The sequence below is a fragment of the Seriola dumerili genome, unplaced genomic scaffold, assembly GCF_002260705.1.
Source record: "Seriola dumerili isolate Sdu_G_001 unplaced genomic scaffold, Sdu_1.0 BDQW01000052.1, whole genome shotgun sequence".
In the NCBI taxonomy this organism is placed as follows: domain Eukaryota; kingdom Metazoa; phylum Chordata; class Actinopteri; order Carangiformes; family Carangidae; genus Seriola; species Seriola dumerili.
This window is the reverse complement of record NW_019174307.1, coordinates 2,415,085-2,427,723: the sequence shown is the minus strand read 5'-3', so window position 1 is coordinate 2,427,723 and position 12,639 is coordinate 2,415,085.

Genomic DNA, 12,639 nt, shown 5'->3' with positions numbered 1-12,639 from the left:
GTGTTTACATGGAATTATAATCAGTGAGACCACAATGGAAGTACACCAGGATAGATTTGATCAAATGATGTTGAGTTACATAGAAGGAAGCAGCACAGACAGTGTGAAGGCTTCATGATGAGCCACAAGTCAGAGGCAGTTTTATCTTATTCTTTGAGCTGAAAGCAGAAGAACCTCTGTGAGTTGGTGAAGGTGATGAAGTCTCCTTCAGGACACATAGGAGCAGTGTGGTGTGCTGTTACTGTGACACGTCTGCTCAGTGGAATTTTATTGATGCTGTGGCCTTTTATGTGTGACTTCTGTCCTGACTGTTGTTTTTTGATCATTGAACAGAAGAAGAAGAAAGACCAAACGACCTCTGTGCATGAGACTGTTTCTGCTGCTCGTGCTGCTGCTGCTGCTGCGCCATGACACGACGAGACGATAATAACCAGCGCGCATCAACTCTTCTCCACCTTCCACTCTCTCACCGCCGCACTGTCATCACCTCCCCTCTGCTATCTATCCCAGCCCCTCTAACATCACCCCGTCCTCATATCACCAACCCCCTATCGTCACCCTCCTATCACACGCTACTCACCCCCTCTTATTCTCAACCTCCCCTCTCTATCTATCCCACCCTCCTCAAATTCTCAACCGCCACTCTCTATCTTACCCCCATCGCCACTCTCGCCGCACCCATCTCACCTCCATAGTCACCCCCCTATCACTCCTAATCTCACCCCGTCGCATTCTCACTCCACCATTCCTCACACCCTCTATTCCACCCCGCCTCCGTTCATCTCACGCCCCTCTGTCATGCCCCTTCTCTATCTCAATCCCTCTTGCTCCCCTCTCTCATCCCTCACAACCCTCTCTCTCACCCCTTCTTACCCCATTCTACTCTCTCTCCCCCTCTCTCTCACCCCTGTCCCCTTTCTCCTCTCTCTCTCACCCCCCTCCTCTTTCTCCTTTGTCTCTCTCTCCCCCTCTCTCTCATCCCCCTCTTCCCTTTTTCCTCTCTCTCCCCTCCTCTTTCACCTCTCTCCACCTTTCTTTTCTCTCCCCTCTCTCTCACCCCTTCTTACCCCATTCTACTCTCTCTGCCCCTTCCAACTCTATCCCCCTCCCTCCTCTCTCTCACACTTCCCCCCTCCCTCCTCTCACCTTCTCTCTCAAACTTCTGCTTCTCTCTCCTCCCCTTTCTCCGACCTTTCTCCCACCTACCCCCTTTTTCTCTCTCTCTCTCTTACCCCTCTCTATCTCACTGTCACTCTCTCTCCACCCTTTCTGTCCCACTCTCTTTCTCCCCTCTCCCTTTTTCAACTGTCTTCCCAATCTCTCTCCAACTTCCCTTTCTCTCCCCTTCGGTCTCTCCCTCCCCCTTTCTTTTCTCTACTCCTATCTCTCACCCCCACTCCTCTTTCTCCTCTCTCTCTCTGTCCCTTTATTTTCTCTTCCCCTCTCTCTCACCCCCTTCCCTTTTTCCTTTCTCTCTCCCCCTTCCACTCTTTTCCTCACTCCTTTCTCTCCCTTTCCCTCTTTACCCTTTCCACTCTCTCTCTACTTTTTCCTGCTTCCTTCCTCTTTCTCTCTCTCCCCTTTCTCACCCCCCTCTTTTTCCAACTTACCCTTATCCATCCCCTCTCTCTCTCTCCTGCTCTCTTACCCCCTCTCTCTCCCCCTTTTACTCCCTTCTTCCACTCTCTCGCTGTCCCTCTCTCTCTCCCCGTCCCCCTCTCTCCCACTGTCTCTCACCCCTTACTCCCCCCTCTTTACACCCCACCCTCTCTCTCTCCCCCCTTTTCCTGCCTTCTTTCACTCTTTCTCGCTCTGCCTCTCCCCCCTCTTTTTCCAACTTCCCCTTCTCTCCCCCTCGCTCTCTCACTATCACTCTCTATCTCCCCCCTTTCTCCTCTCACTCTCTCTCCAACTTCCCCTTCTCCCTCCTGTCATTCTCTCTCTCTTCCAGCTTTCTCCTCCCTCTTTCTCAACCCCCCCTCTCCCTCTTTACCCTCCAACCCTTCCCATCTCTGTCTTTCTCTCACCCCACCCCTTTATCTCACTGTCACTCTCTATCTCCCCCTTACCCCTCTCACCCTCTCTCTCCAACTTCTCCTTCCGTCCTCTCTCACTCTCTCCCTCCTCTCTCCCACCTACCCCTTTTACCCCCCCCCCCCCCCCCGCCCCCCCCGGCCCAGGGGGGGGGGGCCNGAGGTTTCTACCTGTTGGAGGGAGTTTTTCCTCGCCACAGTCGCCGTGCTCGCTCTGGGGGGAATGTTGGGTCTCTGTAAATTATATGAAAAATCTCATGAGATAACTTTAAGTAAATAACTGTAAATCGCTAAAACCGCTGTGTAAATACTTGAATGCTGACAGTCGTGGTTTGTTGGACACCTACATAATAAAAGTGAACTGGAACAGGACTGTCTCTGTTTCTGAGAAACTCTTACAGTCCTGTGCCTTAGAGGCTGCAGTGTTAATTACAACACGCTCAATGTTCACCTGGACAGGAAGTAATAACGGCTGAATGACAGATGGAGCTCTAGGTTGAACCATCAGTACAAAAGATAAACAACTATGTCAGAAAATTCAACCAGAGAAGTCAATAACTCCCAAGGTGTTTCTCGGTAAGAAACATCCAATCACAGACCATCAAGTTCTGTTTTGTGTTGTGCTAACGGTGAGGTGAAGATACAAAAAGTGACATCAGTAAAATTGCATGAGTTTAAATCAGTTCACTCTCAGATTAGAGGCATGAAAAAGTCTACCACTTGTTTCCCACAGTGCCATAACATGACGAACACGACCATCCTAACAGATACAAGTACATACATAACGAAAGAATGAAAACTAAAATAAATAAATAACAAAATTAAAATCAATTAACTTGTCTACAAGTTTGAGCATTCTTTTTTACAGCGAAGAAGAAATCATTTCAGTATACTTTTCCTGTAACGTCACCATGAGCCTTGGAGAGGACATCAGGTCGACACAAATTTCAAAATAAAATCTCCTCTAACTTAGTCTGTCCTTATCTGTTACAGTACGGCGTAAATGACTCACTTGAGTACTGTGTGACAAAGTTTAGTTTGCATTAAGCAGTGCAGGTGGTGATTGATTGTCATGTTTTCTTGTCGGGGCTTTCCATAGCTGTACACACTGGCTTCTGAGACTGTTCAATACCGCAATTCATCTGCAAAGTAGTTAGTGCTGAATATTATCTGAAACTGAATATCTAAAAAAAAAAGATCTGTATGAGCTCTAAATGTGAGGTGCGGTATTTGACCATTACATCTGGAGATGGGAGGTTATTTTATTTCCCTATTAAAGAGCAGGATCAGCTTTGTAAGTTATGTGAGTTAAAGGAAGGAGAACATGAAATGCACCTTGATTTGTGTTGTCCTGTGTATAATAACTCCAGAATGAGGTTAAAGAGTTCAATCTCTCATGGGAGAAGTCCCACAAGAGAAAGTAGAGTGATATTTGCTTGTGCTGCACTGAGAACAACCTTTTTCTCATTGTGTGTAAAATCAAAGTGACTTTAGCAAGAATAGGACCACCTGCACTCCCGTCACCAGTCACTATTGATGCTTTTTCTTTCAAGGTCGTGGATGGTTTTAAATGCCCAGGTACATGAATTTCCCTAGGAGATAAATAAAATATCTATCCATCTAAAGATTTCTAACAATCTTTATCGGTCTGAGAGCACCGACTGTGTTGTTTTGAAATAAGAAAAGCACAGCAAAGACTGTTTAATCTTGATGCCTCAAGAAATATTCTACACTCCTACACTTTGCTCAGTTTGTGTTTGTGGAATAGAAAAAGTGTTCATAAAGGAGGTTTAATACTGTGGTTTGGTAACCTGTCTGCATTTGACCTGACACAACTCAGCAAAATTGGCATGTAGGTATCCTCAATAACACGGACATGATGTCAGGTACAGACAAAGATTATCAGACACATCACTCATCCATACCATTCACAGCATCGAGGCAGACACAGCTCGTTTCATAGACAGCTGTGATTTTATTAAAATTATTCTGCAATGATAACAGAACAAAGTAGTTACTTTCCACCTTTATGTACTTAATAATAAGCATCAGTTAAGCCAATAAGGAAGCAGATATGCCTCCTTTGAACAACCCTTCCTGAGAGACTCTCACCTATTGAAAAAGGTTAAACACACTTTCCTTAAAAACGTCCTGTTGGTGATCGGGTTGCCGGTGGCCTGGTGGGTTTTTGGCTCATCTTACACTCTTGAAAGTTAACGGTAAGTCTAGATATTTGTTTATGTTGTTTGTTAATTTGTAACTAGCAGTGGCTGACACAGTGTTACTGGTTGTGCTAATGCAAACTGTCGCTCTCTGTACTAATAAGGTTTCAAGTTTAATTAGCCCCGCCCCTGTCCCCACAAATTGACAGGATTGGTTCTTTAGATATCTGACATTTGAATCCCTGGCTTTCTGAATCTGTTTTTATGAGACTGTGATTGGTTCACTGCAGTTCCAAGGAGGAAATACTCAGCCATGGCTTTCCTATTATTGTTTTTAAGCATTTGGTTTCATTTATTTCCTTTTACAGTATACAGAACAAGAGGCAGATTTGGTGTGTATCCACTTTGGCCCCAAAAACAAGATTATGCACAGAGCCCCCAAAAGCCAGAAAAGGTCCTGGTTTTTAGCCTGAGCTCAAGACACAGTCGGTGCAAGATTGATACATGGCTGGTTAAGCAGTCAGGAGTCTTAATCTTGTCTTAAAAAATCAATATACAATTAGATATGTCTAATGTTAGCTCGCTATCTGTTAGTGATGGATGGCCAGCATTAGCTTACCATTACTGCTTCTTCTAAAAAAACATTGAAATATGTTAATGTAACCACACACAAACACACGCACATAAACAGAAAGAGAGTGAGAGAGAGAGAGAGAGAGAGAGAGAGAGAGATTTGATTAAAAAAATTAATTATGTGTATAATTAATTATTAATTATCTACAATTATTTGAGTCATTTCATCTGTAGTTCATGTAGGGCTATAAGCAGTGATGGAGGAAGTATTCAGACACTAGTAAAAGTACTACTACCATTTATATATATATATATATATATATATATATATATTAAATCATTATATCATTATTATTATTCATGCATTAATGTAAATGCATTATTTTATTGTTGTACTTTGTTGAGGTGGAACTCATTTTGAACTATTTTGTATACAACTGCAACTAATAATTATTTTCATTATGGATCAAGCTACAGTTTATTCTCTCCATTAATTAATTAATTGTTAAAATTTACAATGGCATTATATTTGGTGAAAACAACATTATGGCTTGTTTTGGACTCGAAACTTGACTCTGGACTTGAGTGGAAAGACTCAAGACTTACTTGTGACTTACAAAGCATTGATTTGGTCCGGACTGTGTTTACGCTAATTAGCATATTACACAATTTAGCAACTTTTCAAGCGCCCTTTAGCTGCTTTCCATTGACAGTAGTTGTTTACAGCAGTTCCCACACAGTTCTCAAATACGTCCTTGGTTTCACACATTGACCACATGGTCCAGCCATATACTGATTTTGACCTGGTCTTGTTAACTTTAACTTTAACTTTAATATATTAACATATACGTTAAGCATTAGAGCTCTTGAACATTGTCAATATAGAAACATCTGAGCTAGCTTTAAGCTAGTTATAATTGAATGAATCTTCTGTACCAAAGATCATCTTTTTAATCAGATATTTGTGGTGGATGTGTTGTTGTCAGGCCACATGAGCTTTAAGAAAGGGAGTAACGATGAAAAGGTCGGCCACATAAGGTCCATACAATCAAATCAAATCATAATTTCTATTCTTTCCTATTAATCGAGCTACTCCAACTCTGCTTGTGAGTCACTGCTCTCAATCATTTCCCCATGTACAGATTTGACAAAAGCATCTGTAGCTGCATCTGGACCAAGTTCAGGGAAGGACAGTTTCACTTTGTCTGGAAAGAATATCTCTCTCAGCGTGGATAGGTCATATTGTGCGCTCACATTAAAAGTCCACTGGAATTTGATTAAAATGGATTTACGAACCAGGCTCATGTCAAACAAAGGAGCCTAAGGGGGATTTCCTGCTCACACAATTAGTTCATACAGAAATAGGAGCACAAAGGCTTTGCTCTGCAATTAAGGTCCCTTTTCTGGCCATACTTATGAGTGTGTGATTGTGGTTACAGGGCAAAGCTAAAAGTAGGAGATTGAAAATCAGACATAATAAAAGCACTGATGAAGTTAGTAAATTTTTTTGCTTCATCCGAGTTTTGAGATGACACAGCAGTCTCACTTTGAAGAAACACAAACACACACACACACACAAACACACACACACACACACACACACACACACACACACACACACACAATCAGCACCACACACACACACACACACAAACATACTATCACTGTTTCTTTTGTGCCTGCAAGCATCTACTCTTGAAAGACAATGACTTCTTCTTGTATTGTTTTTATCCTGAGAGGCTGGGAAACCTCGCTGATGTGCTGTCTAGAGATCAAACATCAAGCTACATTTCAGGAACATGACAATTATTTAGAATGAGTTAGATTTTGAAAACATTGCTCTGTTGAGTCTGTTAAGTGGCCAAAAAATGCAGACAAAAAGCACAGACACAAGACATCCCTCAGTGAATGTGGAGAATATATATATATATATATATACATATATATCTTCACGAGTCCTCATTTCGAGATTTCATTGTTTGTTTACCCGTTAGCAGCATAAAAACAGTGGTTCTGTGAACACCTGTTCCAGCTTGAGAGAACCATAGATTGTAAATAAAGATGGACGTAACCTCTGTGACATCACACACAGGTTTCTAAAGAGCGGTTTCGAAGCTCAGAGTGAGCTGCTCCACCATCACCATCTTGGCAGTGCCTGACTCCACTTAACTCACAGCTTTAATGCATGCCGGTTTGTGGAAAGCAAACTGGTATGCATACACCCACCTGTCACTCAAAGCAGCCCTGCCCTCAGTTATACACAAGTTTAAGCCTTAATAAAATTTAAACAGGTGAATTATATAAACTAGTTTGCAGTTGTCGTGAAGGAGGAAATTAGCTGTAGAGACCAAAACTGTTTCTTGTACCAGGCAGTAAAAATGTTTTATTTCTGTTGTAAAGTTGGCCTTTTTAACATGGGAGTCTATGGGGATTGACTCACTTTTGGAGCAAGCCTCAAGTGGTCATTTGAGGAACTGCAGTTTTTGGCACTTGCAGGTTTTTTTTTTTTCAGCCCTAGAGGTTGCTGCTTGGATAAAATGCTGTTTCCCATTTGAAACCAATGATCATCGATATTTCTTTTGACCATGGCTGTTCCACAACTATGTTCCTATAACTAACAAAGTGGTTAGTTATAAACCAAATTGCAACTGTTCCACAACCTAAATCGTGTGTTTGTATGGGTGGTATCAGAGAGTAGGGCCAAGTGGTCTATATGGTCGCTCAGATTGGAGGTTGTCTTGTCAGTTACTGTAGTTTAGTTTGAGGAGGTCAGACTAACAGTCATAGTTAGTCCAGTGATGAAAAGAAGCCAGGCTGATTTTAAGTGGATCATGTCTGATGTAGTCCGAGGAGTAGTTTATAGGTTCTGAGCCACTCTGTAATAAAAAGATCATAGAGAGGAATAAACTGCTACTCATATGAGCTGCATGTTGTTTTAGTCTCATAATGACACGATCTAGAGTAGAAAAGACTACAATACAATACAATACAATACAACAAAGAGATAACAAAGTCAAATTGACCCTAGTAAATGTCTTTTCCAAAGTGATGGGGATAATGATGATTTACACACAACAAATAATGAACATTTTTGCTTCAATATTGAGTATGGATGGAACAAGTTCTTGACAGTTATTGCAGCCGCCATTCCTCTATGATCCTAATGGAAAAAAAAATTCAATAAAATAAATATTGGAGAACTGAATATTAGAGAGGTATAAATATTAAATAGCTGAATAATAATAATACATGCTCACTGCCAGTCACTACATCCTTTTTTTTAATATAACAGTTAAAAGTGATATTTTGGAATTAAGTAACTTCAAAGCAAGAACCCTTCAACTTTTCAATTACTGTACTTGCAGAATTTAAATACAAAAGTATTTATGAAATAACGTTTGATTTAAAAATACTAATATTTTTAATGGTACAGATAATCTCTGAGTCAAGAGTAGATCTGACAGTTGTACTGTAGTAGTGTTTTGAACGTATTTTTTCCAACTGATTTGAGCATTCAAACCATCTCTGAGTTTTTATTTTTCTGTTTTTGCATCTATTTTGGGTGCAAACGCTAGGAACAAATCTGGCAGAGATTTTGTTATATCATTTTCCATGCATCTTCATTGTCTGCACTTGTCAAGTGGTACTAAAATCAACCGTCTGATGTACTGCTGCAGCAGGATCTCTCTCGAACTCCAGTTAGATTTTCTGCTTGTTTCCATTTTATTATGTCCTATTATTTTATCAAATATTTATATATTAGATCGGTGTTAATTTCCTGTGTTAATTGCTTCTGGGCTGGAGATAAGAGTATCTAAGATTTTACACAGTCTTTATTAAGAAATTGTGGGAAAAAACATCACTGAGAAAAATGTAGGGAAATAAAGAATAAACAGTATAGCAGATGCAGGGTTAATCATTTTCTCTGACTGATTATTCCTCCTCATCATGTCTGTGATTGATCATGTTATTGCATGAGAGAAAACAGCATGTTAACAGCACAGCAGCAGCTTCAGTGCTCTGTCTATATACAGGACACATTTGGGCAGAGTAATGGTTTTGGAGTCCAACACACAATCACAGATGTTAGTCTCATATGATAGAAGAAAATAGAGTGTAAAATAGGACCACAAGTGAAACATGAGCCATTAATGAGCCTGTGTAGATGCTGGATTGATTCAGTTCTCTCAGATGTGTGTGAGATGGACAACTAAAGAAAAAAGTAGCATGGAGTTGTTTCTTGATAAACGTGTCTTATTCTACACACCCTGCAAATACATTTTCTCTCCCTGTTGGATCTTGAATCTTCTTAGAAGATTGATAAGGACGGGCCCAGATCTCCACTCTACCGAACACAGACTGTTCAGTATGGGAGACTGTGAACTGACATGTTAAAGAGATAGTTCAGGTTATTTGACTCTGTGTTGTGTGAGGTTGTGTATTACCTGCAGTAGATTCAGATCAGTGCCCTATCAGTTTAGATAAGCAGCCAGGAGCACCGGCACAGGAGCTGAGCAATGTGCTGCTGTGGACGGGGTCAGCTGCAACAATGTGTTTTAGCCATTTTAAAAAGAAAAAAGCTCAGGAAAGCTAATGTCATTTGAAGGGTACGCTACGTTTTGAACATTTTCACTTCTTTATCTCGCCGTCAAACAGCCCTTTCCTTTGGAGCCACATTTTTTTTAACCATTGAACTACCGTATTCCTCCAGGACTAGCACATGTGTGTTATTTACTAAATACTACCCTTCACTTCAGTTTACCTACATCCGCTCTCTCTCTCGCTCACACACACACACGCACCGCCCTAAACATCTTACTCACTTATGCAACTCCCCACCTAAGTGCATAACCAGTTGATAATCAATGCACAGTACACATTCGACAAGGAATAAAAGACGGCTTCGTTCACAAACTTAAGCAGGAGACGTTTATAGTTTTACGGTCACGTCATAAAGGAACAGTGTGGTACATGTATGAAACAAACACATGACTTACGAGCTCCGTTTTATCTGCTTGCCCTACACAAATACTCTGCATACTCCCTCATCCTTTAACTTATCCTAAAACTCCATAACTGCACTTACCAGTCTTGTTGGGTTAGCAATTATCTCCTGTAATTTCAATGACAATGTTATAAGTTGGTGTGTGGCCAGAGGTTGGCTGGCTTCCCTTGGCATAGTCCTGACCAATCACAGTTTGGCAGTGACATGATGACAGCTCCATCTGATTGGTTAATCATTCTTCTTCTTTTTTTTTTTTTCCATCAAGGGATACCAACTCCGACCCGAGCTCCTCAGAGATGTGACATTAGTCTACAGAGGGCGTTTATAGCTCACGGCCACCGTAGTTTCACCACACATTCACACATCAGTTAGAGGGGCGTTGTTTACCTAAATGAGAATGGGGAAGGGGAGGGATGGCAGGTACAGCACACAATACTTACAGAGTCTGAGTGTTTAGTGTGGCTTCCCTTGGCCACCGGGAGAAAACGCCACTGCAAACTATCACTCTCAGACTGTTCAGGCGGTACATCTGACTGGTAGCTGAAATTTAATCATCTCCATTCTTGTTTAAATCACATATGGTTGACTTGATGTGGAAGTCAAACCGCTGTGAAAACAGGTTGGGTTTTTAGTAACCTCATAAATTTTTTTATGTTCTGTTAGCAGATGATTTGGTTACGCTGTCTCCCTGAAGTGTTGTCTGCAACAGCTGTTGACAATTAAGCGATCACGTCTCAGAAAGCGATGCATCTGAGAGACCATCCATGTGTGTTTGTTTAGATATAATCCTTATCTTTCTCCTGAGCGGGTATACAGTGAAATGAAAAACCTTGAACCTTTCTAATAGCTGAACTGGCAGGAATTGGCAGGTCCTTAAGCACAAAGTCCTTTTGGGACTGTTCCCATATGACAGATTCATAAATGACAAACTTGATGAACACAGCCCGTTAATTTGGGAATATGCATCAGCACAGTCTGGTTTTCAGTCAGGCAGGACATGCTGATAAGGCTATGCTGAAATAGCTACTTCACAGGCTGAAATTAGAGGCCATCCTCTCCACACAGATTTTGCCAAATGGCAGTGATTCTCCTTTGCAAGCTATTCTGCTCGGCTGCACAAATAATGGGCTTCTTCTGAGGTGATGAAATCACATCAGGCAATACAAAGCCAACTCTAATTTTAATCGTCTCCTCCTTGACTGTCTAAGCTTTGTCTGCATAGACCCGCAGTAAGAAGATGAAATGGGCTGTGACACATCCACTGCAAAGATTCACTGTAAATGATAAGTTCAGTATTATTATGCGTCCTGTAGTACTTTTCAGTGTCAGTAGGGCTGCGTCTCTAACTGTGGCATACTGTGTACTACACTTTCCCACCTAGGGACTCGTCAGCCACAAACAGTATTGTCATTACGTACCCGCAGTTCACCCGATCCAGAGGTGTCTTGAAATGTCACTAAAAACATTTGACATTCTGCGCAGACAAAACCTCTCACTAATGCCTGATTGTGGAAAAATCTCTGAAAGTGCTGAGGAAACCACTGAACCAAACAAACAACTGTCCACTGAAAAAGCTGCTCTTGACATCCTGTATGTGTTAGCATTTAGAAAAGGTGGTGTGCAGTGTGCTAAAATTATGGTTTAGAAAAATATCAAAATGTTTAGGGAAGTGCTGCATTTAAAATAATCTTTTCTATTGGATAGAATTTATTTTACAAGAAATAACACATAACATAACAAAGGTGAAAAGTTTTCCTCTTGCTGGAGGATCAGACTGAGGTGGGTTGTGACTAATTCAAAGTATAAATGCACCTGGTCTGACTGTCCAAAAATAACTATTTTTACTATTTACAAGCCAAGGTTATCAATCACATGTCAGTATGAATAACATCTCCTTGTTTGTTTGTTTTTAAATCACAGTGACGCAGATCTACTGTCGACACAAGGTTGTGACGACTCTCTCTGTGTCAATGTTGATTTTTCTTTTGTGCAGTTTCTTCTTTCATTAAATTGTTCATTAATGTTCCTTGCCATTGAATTAGTGTTACGTAAACAAACGACTCAGACTCAGAGCAACATGAGCTCAGATCTGGTGTTGTGTTTCTGGCCGTGTGATACATCAACCCCTGAGACAAAATCTCTGGCTCTTTAGCTTCTAAATGCTCCACTGTGTTCACCAGCTCGCTGTTAACTTTGTCTGTCTCCCATCTGCTGCTGGGCAGGTAGCATACAGTGCGTTTATCAGAGCTTTTTTTTGGCTGGAAACAGCTGCCTGCTGCTGCTGCTGCTGGAAACACGTCTGAAAACTAAAATAAGGAGATAAAAAGCACTAAAACGACCAGCTGAGCTAAATGGCTACAGACCGGTGGCCCTCACATCACACATCATGAAGACCCTGGAGCGGCTGCTTCGCTGCTTTCTAATGCCACAGACTGAACATGCACTAGACCCCCTACAGCCGTCCTTTACACGCTCCACCAGGCCCATTCTTACTTGGATGAGCCAGGTAGTTACATGAAGATTATGTTCTTTGATTTCTCAAGTGCATTTAACACCATCCAACCCCCCCATCCTTAAAGACAAGCTGGAAGGGATGGGGGTGGATCCCTGCTTCACATCCTGGATTGTGGATTACCTGACAAGACGACCACAGTACGTCAGGCTGGGTAACTGTGTCTCAGGGACAGTGATGAGCAGCACTGGGGCTCCACAGGGAACTGTTCTGGCTCCGTTCCTGTTCACCCTGTATACGGCCGACTTTAAATACAACTCTGTGTCCCGCCACATCCAGAAATACTCAGATGACACAGCTATTGTGGCGCGTATCAGGAACGGGCAGGAAGAGGAGTACAGGGATCTGACGATG